The 8,120-nt window shown below is 36.2% G+C and overlaps 1 long non-coding RNA gene across 1 annotated transcript; it reads left to right on the top strand.

Annotated features, from left to right (window-relative positions):
* On the top strand, positions 1–7,319 carry LOC142173827 (uncharacterized). The gene is made up of 2 exons (XR_012703184.1): positions 1–526; positions 5,276–7,319. It is a non-coding gene; the product is annotated as an uncharacterized LOC142173827 (long non-coding RNA).
* The last annotated feature ends 801 nt before the right edge of the window (positions 7,320–8,120 follow it).

Genomic DNA, 8,120 nt, shown 5'->3' with positions numbered 1-8,120 from the left:
TCTTAATCATAACCATTAATCTACTTTGATCCAATGGCCTATTCTCCAATTCCTTTCATATAAAAGTTTAATCTTCCCATAAACCCTATGGGGATCTCCTAAATTCCTACCCCTCTAAGACAAAGACAAAGACACACACACTCAAAAACGCAAAAAAAAAAAAAAAAAAATAGACGGAAAAGGAAACAGAGGCGAGAAAATGAGAGGATCTTCTTCTTCAGTTCTTTCCTCTCAAATCCTCCTCCATTGTTCTGCCATAGAGAGCCCCTCAACTTTAGCGAAAAGAGCTTTATTTTCAGTCCAAAAATCAGCTGGTAAACATCACAAAATCCATCGTCGAACAAGGTCCGTTTGAACTTTAGTCGAGTCCCCGTCGCCGACGTCGAGGTTCAAATTCTTGGTCCGTGTTCACGTTGCTGTTTTGGTTTGGGGAGGGTTAAGTTCGGTCATTTACAGTCTTGTTTTTGCTGTACTGAAAGCTGTTCATTATCAATACAGTCAAAAGGACCATTACACCTCTTTTAAGGTCCGTTCTAACCCCTTCTCAGTTGCCTCAGTACTTGTGTACATTTTCAATGTTGAATCTTGAAATACCCTGTTTGCTTGTTTTGTTTTACTGCTTATTTGTTTTATTTTAGATAATTTAGTAATGTTTGTCTCTTCGTTTAATTTTGTTCTTTTCTTTGTTAATTTGGCTCTTCGTCATGCCTTGTTCCTTTGAATATCCCGAATAGTGGATGCAGGTTAAGTAATCAGAATAGCTAAGAGTTATAGTGAATTAATTTGTGCCATCAAAATTAAGAAGAGTAATAGATCGTGGGGTCTGTGGGTAAAAATGAAAGTAAATTGGGCCAAAATGATATTTGGGTTCAGTGACAATTTCAATTGGATTTTTGTTTGGTATGTGACGTTTTGAGTTGCATATGGTTTAGATCTTTCTTATTGATAGGATTTTTTAAAAACCGCTAGTAGCATTGTTTTAGGCGCGATTAATAAATAATCGTGATCATGGGTACGGTACCCGTAGCATGATCATGATACGTAAATACCAACTCAAGTGCTCGTTTCACGCGACTTGATCATAACTTCAACTAATAATAATAATAATAATACATGTTGTAAATCGCGAGTGCGTTTCACGTGACGCGATTCGCAATGTGTACAAAAACAATAAGTGCGCGACATCGCGACTTATTTAATTAATTTTTAAAAATGCACAATAGGTTTCAAATATGTAATAAATCAAATAATGCCAATTATTAATAGTTGAGCGACCGTGCTAAAACCACGGAACTCGGGAGTGCCTCACACCTTCTCCCGGGTTTACAGAATTTCTTACCCGGTCTTCTGTGTTCGCGGACCATAAATAAGAGTCAATTTTTTCGATTTGGGATTTAAAATAAACCAGTGACTTGGGACACCATAAATTATCCCAAGTGGTGACTCTGATTGAATAAATAATCCTATTTTGAATAATGTCACTTAAATTGGAAAAACTCCCTATTCCCCTATCCCCTCGGGAAAAAGAAGGTGTGACAGCTCTGGCGACTCTACTGGAGAAAAGAATCCAGAATCTCTGGTTCAGGGTTCAGAATTCGAGCTTAGAATGACTGTTATACTTGGCTTCTGTTTATTATCTGATTTTTACGTGTTTGAGCCTAATGTGCTAAATGCCATTTTTTACCGCTTTGATATTGTTTGAACTGTATATAAAACTGTTGCGAAACCTTTCTTCTCTCTGAGTCTTCTAAATCTTCTGGGAAGTGCACGCTGACGTGACTTCTTTTCTGTTAGTGTCATACCCTAATTTAGAATGAGGATCAGATCAGTTACAAAGCCAGATGGCCTTTTGGTTACCGGTACGTTGCCCCTCCCTCCCCTCGGCTCGAGTTGTCCGCTCGGGTAAGTCAGGTCTAGAACAATACACCCATGATTTAAACTTAGAATGACATAACCTCATGCCGGATCCCTAGTAGGTACATTTGTTTGTATCACGTGCATTTGACTTTGGAGACTCAACACTGGGTTGGGTCCGTCTAGGACAGGTGTACCCAAATTAAAAGACCATCCTGATGCATTTTACGTGCTACATGTGCATTTATTTGTTTCGGCTTGCATGTTGACCGACTGCTAGAATAAGGAAAGAAAATCAAGAAAAACCAAGAGTGAGGAGAGAGAAATTTACCCGATTCTAAAAAATTCAGGTATTTGAAAAATCCTGAAACATTGCCAAAATTTTGGAAAAAAAAAAAAAAGTCATTTCAAAATGAGCCAATGTTTTCAAAAGTCATATTTTCCTGTTGTGTCAAAACCGACCGAACTACGCGGGTCTGATTCTCACCGGATGTGAGATAAGTAGGCAAACCTCATCGGTTCCAGCCCATAATTTTTAAAAAATCCAAAAATATTTCCCTTTACTTCCTTCTTTAGAAAAGTTTTTCTTTGATACCCCAATTTTTTTAAAACAAATCCAAAACAAACAAATCAAAAAAATTATTTAAAAAAACAAAAGTCGAAATTCAAAAAAAAATTATTTTTTTCTTCTTTAGAAATCTTTCTTTTCAAAAATTATTAAAATCAAAACAAACAAATCAAATTTCAAAAATATTTTCTTCTTCTTTATAAGTCTATCTTTCAGAAGAAAAAAAAATCAATCAAAATCCAAAAAAAGAGTTAATTTATTTTCTTTATTCTTAATCTTTCCGAACTATGCAAGATATGATTCATGTTCCCACATGATACGTAGGCAACCACATCAGGTTCGATCGAATGATTTTGAAAAAAAAAAAGAATGACAAAAGAAAAAAAAAGTGTTCATTCTAACATGTTTATTGTTTTGAAATAAAACCTGGTTAAAAGTGGTCGGTTTGTTGCTTTGCAATTGCGAGTCCAGGATCCCTCAGAAATAAAAGCATCATCTCAATCAATAGAACAAGCACCACTGTTGTTGATCCAAGGTCATGAAAAGACAAATAGGCAAGTTGGCGGTAAAAAATTAAAAATGGAGGCAAATGTGGGGTTGACTTTACCAGATTTGAGCGATAGGACATGCCCTGCTCGGGATGATTTGATGATAGGGAGATATGAGAATTCTTTCAAGTCCTTTGGTAAATCAGTTTCTTTGAAAATTCTCATGCCGTCAGTACTGAAATCTGACAGCTAATATGGGAACGGTTCGGTCAAAAAGTTAAAATTTGAGTGCTGAATCAGAAGGAATAAAAGGATTGAATGTCGTAGTAGTGTTGATGTGCAAATTTGTGGCTAAGATGTCGCTTAGCAACTGGAAAGTCACTCCTCTTATAGCTAGGGAGGAGTCTTGGTAGTTTATTTTGTCATCTTTTCTGTTATCTAGGTTATCCAGGGTTGTAACCCAGATTTCAGTTTGTTTGTCTTGTCGTCAAATCCTTCCATCCGTTATTCAATGAAAAATAATTTGTCCTTTTGTGTCATTATATGCTTAGTTCTATCGCCGCTAGTTCTAGTGACATGACATGCATGTAGAATTTTTGGCCAGATCTTAGAAAAATGATTTAGTCTTGAATTGGATAAGTGAGAAAGAGACACTTTTGAAGATAAACATTTGGAAAATAAGCATGAGCCAAGTTTACATGGAACCAAATCAGTCATGCTCATGGAAGTTAATGATCTTTACCTTCAAATCATTGTGAAGATCGGGTTTGAGGAAGAAGTAATTGAAGATTTGTGGAAAGTTTGACCTTAATGGATTGAAAGTGCCTTTCGACCACGACACACCGAGAAGACAAACATGTTCATCAATGCGATGATCGCATGAATGGATACTATGTTTGGTTCTCGAGGCTAGGAGGCCCTTTTCTGCTATCCAAATATTTTATACCCTTCACTACCCCTTTTGAGCCTGTGTTATTTTCTTTGACCACCCTCTTTTGGAATCAAGTTTAGAGTTAAAATTTCAAAAAAAGAAAGAGAGATGAAAAAAAAATGAAAAAAAAACTGTTTAGTTCAGATGTTTGAACTACGTTATACTTGATTCCTTTTAAAAAAAGGATACGTAGGCAGCCTTACACGGTTCGGTCCAACCAAATTAGAATTCAAAAAAAAATCCAAAAATTCCCAGTATCAGACACTGGGACAAAGATTTTATTCCACTTTTGAAAGAGTCGATTCCAATAGTTGTAAGTCTACAACCCCTCACTTTGAGTGTACTTTGAGCCTTATGTTGTCCTTTCTTTCCAACCCTATCCAAAAACCTTCCGAATAAATACCTCCCGATATGTCTTCAAGAATGCCAAGAGAAGCATGCAATGAGCAACGGTTGTCACGTAACATAGAACACTGTCAGTTGCTCACACTAGAAAGCAAAAGAAAAAGAAAAATAAAGAAGAAGAAATGAGAGTCTTACTAGTGAAAACCCTCACGGGCACTGTAAGACGACGTTAAGCAGAGATGAATAAATGAGAGAGATTTATTGGTGAAAACCCCTCGGGGCACCATTAGTCAATAGTGAGTCGTGAAACTGATGCAAAGGATTGGCACGAACAAGCCCGACTTCAAAGTCATAAGAATGGTAAAAGGGAAGATTTGATCAGTATGATAGATTAGACCGTTAAGTCCAAAATGCATGTCATGATCATTAAGGCTAGTTACCGCAAAATAAAATAAAAATAAAAAAGAAAAAAAACTCTTCCTTCTGTCCTTCCGACAGAGGCATTTCTTGTTAATACTTGTTTCTTTGCATCATTGTGTCCTTCACTCTGAGAAGGTCCTTGTCAAAACAAGCAAGAAAAGATTTCAAAATCTACTACCAGCATTTCAGTTGCACAAAGTAAATTTGGCCAGCACACTCAGTTTTTACAGTCAACATGCATTGAGGATTCATGCAAAGGCTCCCCTCTCCCCCCAAAAAGACTCTTGTCAGCCTATTCGGGTAAAGCAAGCAAAGATAACCTCAAGGTTAATCAGAGATTCTCTATAGTACCGAACAATGACTATAAAGCGTGCACATCGTGCAAAAGGCTCTTACCAGTTGTGATTCTCTCTGATAGACAAATTACTCCAAAAGCAAAGCCATTCAAGATATCAGAAAAGGTTATCCAAGAAAAGAAATCTCTTTTTTGAGATGACCGAGCCACAAATACAAATGGTACTGGGTGTAAAACAATCAGGGTTGATGCAGAGCAAAAAGTCTCTTGAAACTGATTCAAGCTGATTGAGCAAAAGCCAAGTTGCCCAAGACTCAAGACCACAAACCGACCACCACTTTTAAAACTAACAGAATTTTCTTTGTTTGAAACAGGAACAAAGAAGTGCAAGGAAGTTGGTTCAAAAAAAAAAGAGAAGAAAAGAAAGAAAAAGAAAAAAGAAGAGAAGAGCCGACAAAGGGAAGTTTCTCAAATCTTTGCATTTATCTGTCTTGCTAGTGTGCATAAAATGTTGCCATTGCTCTTCACATTTTTCCTCCTAGGATAAAAAGTTCTATTCTGGTGGATTTTCTCCCAATAAAAATCTTAGTATGGTAATTGTTCTCCTAAGATAGAAAACCTAGTCTGATGAATTTTCTCCTAGGATAGAAATCTTAGTCTGATGAATCTTTCTCCTAAGATAACAAAAAAAGGACCTAGTCTAATAAATTTTCTCCTAGGATCGAAATCTTAGTCTGATGAATTTTTCTCCTAATATAGAAGACCTAGTCTGATGAACTTTCTCCTAGGATAACAATCTTAGTCTGATGAATCTTTCTCCTAAGATACCCAAAAAAAAAAAAGACCTGTCTGATAAACTTTCTCCTATGATCAAAATCTTAGTCTGATGAATCTTTCTCCTAAGATAGAAAACCAAGTCTGATGAATTTTCTCCTAGGATAAACGTCTTAGTCTGATGAATCTTTCTCCTAAGATAATAAAAAAAAGACCTAGTCTGATGAACTTTCTCCTAGGATAAAAATCTTAGTCTGATGAATTTTCTCTTAGGATAAAAATCTTAGTCTGATGAATCTTTCTCCTGGGATAGAAATCTTAGTCTGCTGAATCTTTCTCCTAAGATAACAAAAAAAGGACCTAGCCGATGAATTTTCTCCTAGGATACAAAGTCTTAGTCTGATGAATCTTTCTCCTAAGATTAAAACATAGTCTAGTGAATTTTCTCCTAGGATAATAATTTTAAAAAAAGGGAAGTCTGGATTTTTAAAAAAAAAGTCCATTTTTAGTTTTCTTAAGTTATCAATCTTTAGTTTTCTTGAAATCAGGGGTCCCGCTTGGAGAATAGGATCAGTTTTTAGTTTAGTCAAGCTTAGTTTATAGTTTTCTGCAAGCTCAATCTCAAATCTAGGAGACGCACTTCCTAGTTTGGGTTTTTCAGATTTTTATTTTTTTAGGAGACGCACTTCCTAATTTTAGGTTAAAGGTTTCACCCCTAGGAGACGCACTTCCTAGTCTAGGTCTTTGAGGATAAACTTTTAGGAGACGCACTTCCTAAATTGAGATTTCACCCCTAGGAGACGCACTTCCTAATTTGGTTCATTCAAGTTTCACCCCTAGGAGATGCACTTCCTAGTCTGGATCATTCAGGTTTTTTTTGTTAGCAGACGTATTTGCTAGTCGAAATTTTCTTGGTTTTACTCACAGGAGACGCACATCCTAGTCAAGTCTTCAATTTTACTCTCATCATTTATAGTTCTGCTAATAACTCACAAATCTTCCTAGTGTAAACTGGGGCAGAAAAAGTTTTTTTGTTGTTTCCGTTTTGCTGTAGTAGCAGGCGCTCACCTGGAGAATGAGGGAATTTATTGTAAGTATTAAGTCAGTGGCAGATGCCCACCTAGAGAATGAGGGAATTTATTTCAATTTTCAAGTCATTGGCAGGTGCCACCTGAAGAACGAGGGAAGTCATTTCAGAATTCATTTCAAGTTAGAAGTAGCAGAATCTCGCCTCAAGAATGCAAGTCGGCAGTTCGAGATGACCAAAAGAAGAAGTCTCAATCCAGAATAAAAGAAAAGAAAAAAAAGAAGTGAATCCAAAATGCAGAAGCAGATGAAAGATGTGAACAACCCAAGACATTGCTGAAGTCACGAGTACTGCATGTCCGGTCTTGATCCGAAGAAGCTGTAGAAGAATGAATCAGCACCTGCAACTAGCAAACATCAAGGTTCAAATCAAAAGTCTGCATGAAGAACCATTCAAGACTCAAGATCAAACTTCAGAAGACTTATAGATAGGAATCTTGTAACTCATAGCTGATAGGCTTGTTTAGTTCTTTTAGATTTTGATTTAGATGTAATAACAGGACCGCGGACCGGAACCTCGACGGAACGGTATATCACTCGACTCTCTCATCCTCTTCACATGCTCCACCACTTCATTCACTTTTGTACTACACGTGGTCTGATTCCTTTATAGCCAAGGATATATAGGCAGCTCAGATACCAGGGCTCGGTCACAATCTTTCGTCCATCTTTGTTTCGGCTTGAATCAACGTCGGATAATAAATCAATTACGTTGCTTATTCTTCTTTGCTCCGAAAACTCTTCGTGTTTCCAAGCAAAGAGCGGCACATATAAGCACGTAATTTTTGACCCGCGCAGTATTTAAAAGTAGTATTTTAAAAATATTTACTTATTTTTTATTTTTATAGGATTTCAGTCAACTTTTAGTTTTAATTTTAAAACATAAATTTAAAAACACAAAAATAGTTGTATAACGTTTTTTTAGCTTATTAGTATTTTATAATATTTATAATATTTAAAATAAAATGCCAAAAATATTTTCATATTAATATATAGTTCACTTTAATAATGTATTCTTATTAACTAAGATTAATTAGTATATTTTGGTTTTATTTTTATTTTTATTTTTGTTCAATGAGAAAGAATTGAATTTGGGCCAATTGGGAGCTCATTTTCGGATTTTGGTGGCCCAGCAAGACAAAGACCCATTCTTCCCAATCTCTTTTAGCCCAAACCTTTTTCTCACCCATCAAACCCCTCCCTTAATCATAGTCATTGATCTACTTTCATCCAATGGTCTATTCTCTAATCCCTTTCATATAAAAGCTTAATCTTCCCACAAACCCTAGGGGCACCTTTTAATCTCCTAAATTCCTACACCCCTAAAAAACGGCAGCGCCTCCCCCCTAGAGATCATCT

The sequence above is a fragment of the Nicotiana tabacum genome, chromosome 19 (assembly GCF_000715075.1).
Source record: "Nicotiana tabacum cultivar K326 chromosome 19, ASM71507v2, whole genome shotgun sequence".
In the NCBI taxonomy this organism is placed as follows: Eukaryota; Viridiplantae; Streptophyta; class Magnoliopsida; order Solanales; family Solanaceae; genus Nicotiana; species Nicotiana tabacum.
This window is presented reverse-complemented; position numbering and strand designations above follow the sequence as displayed.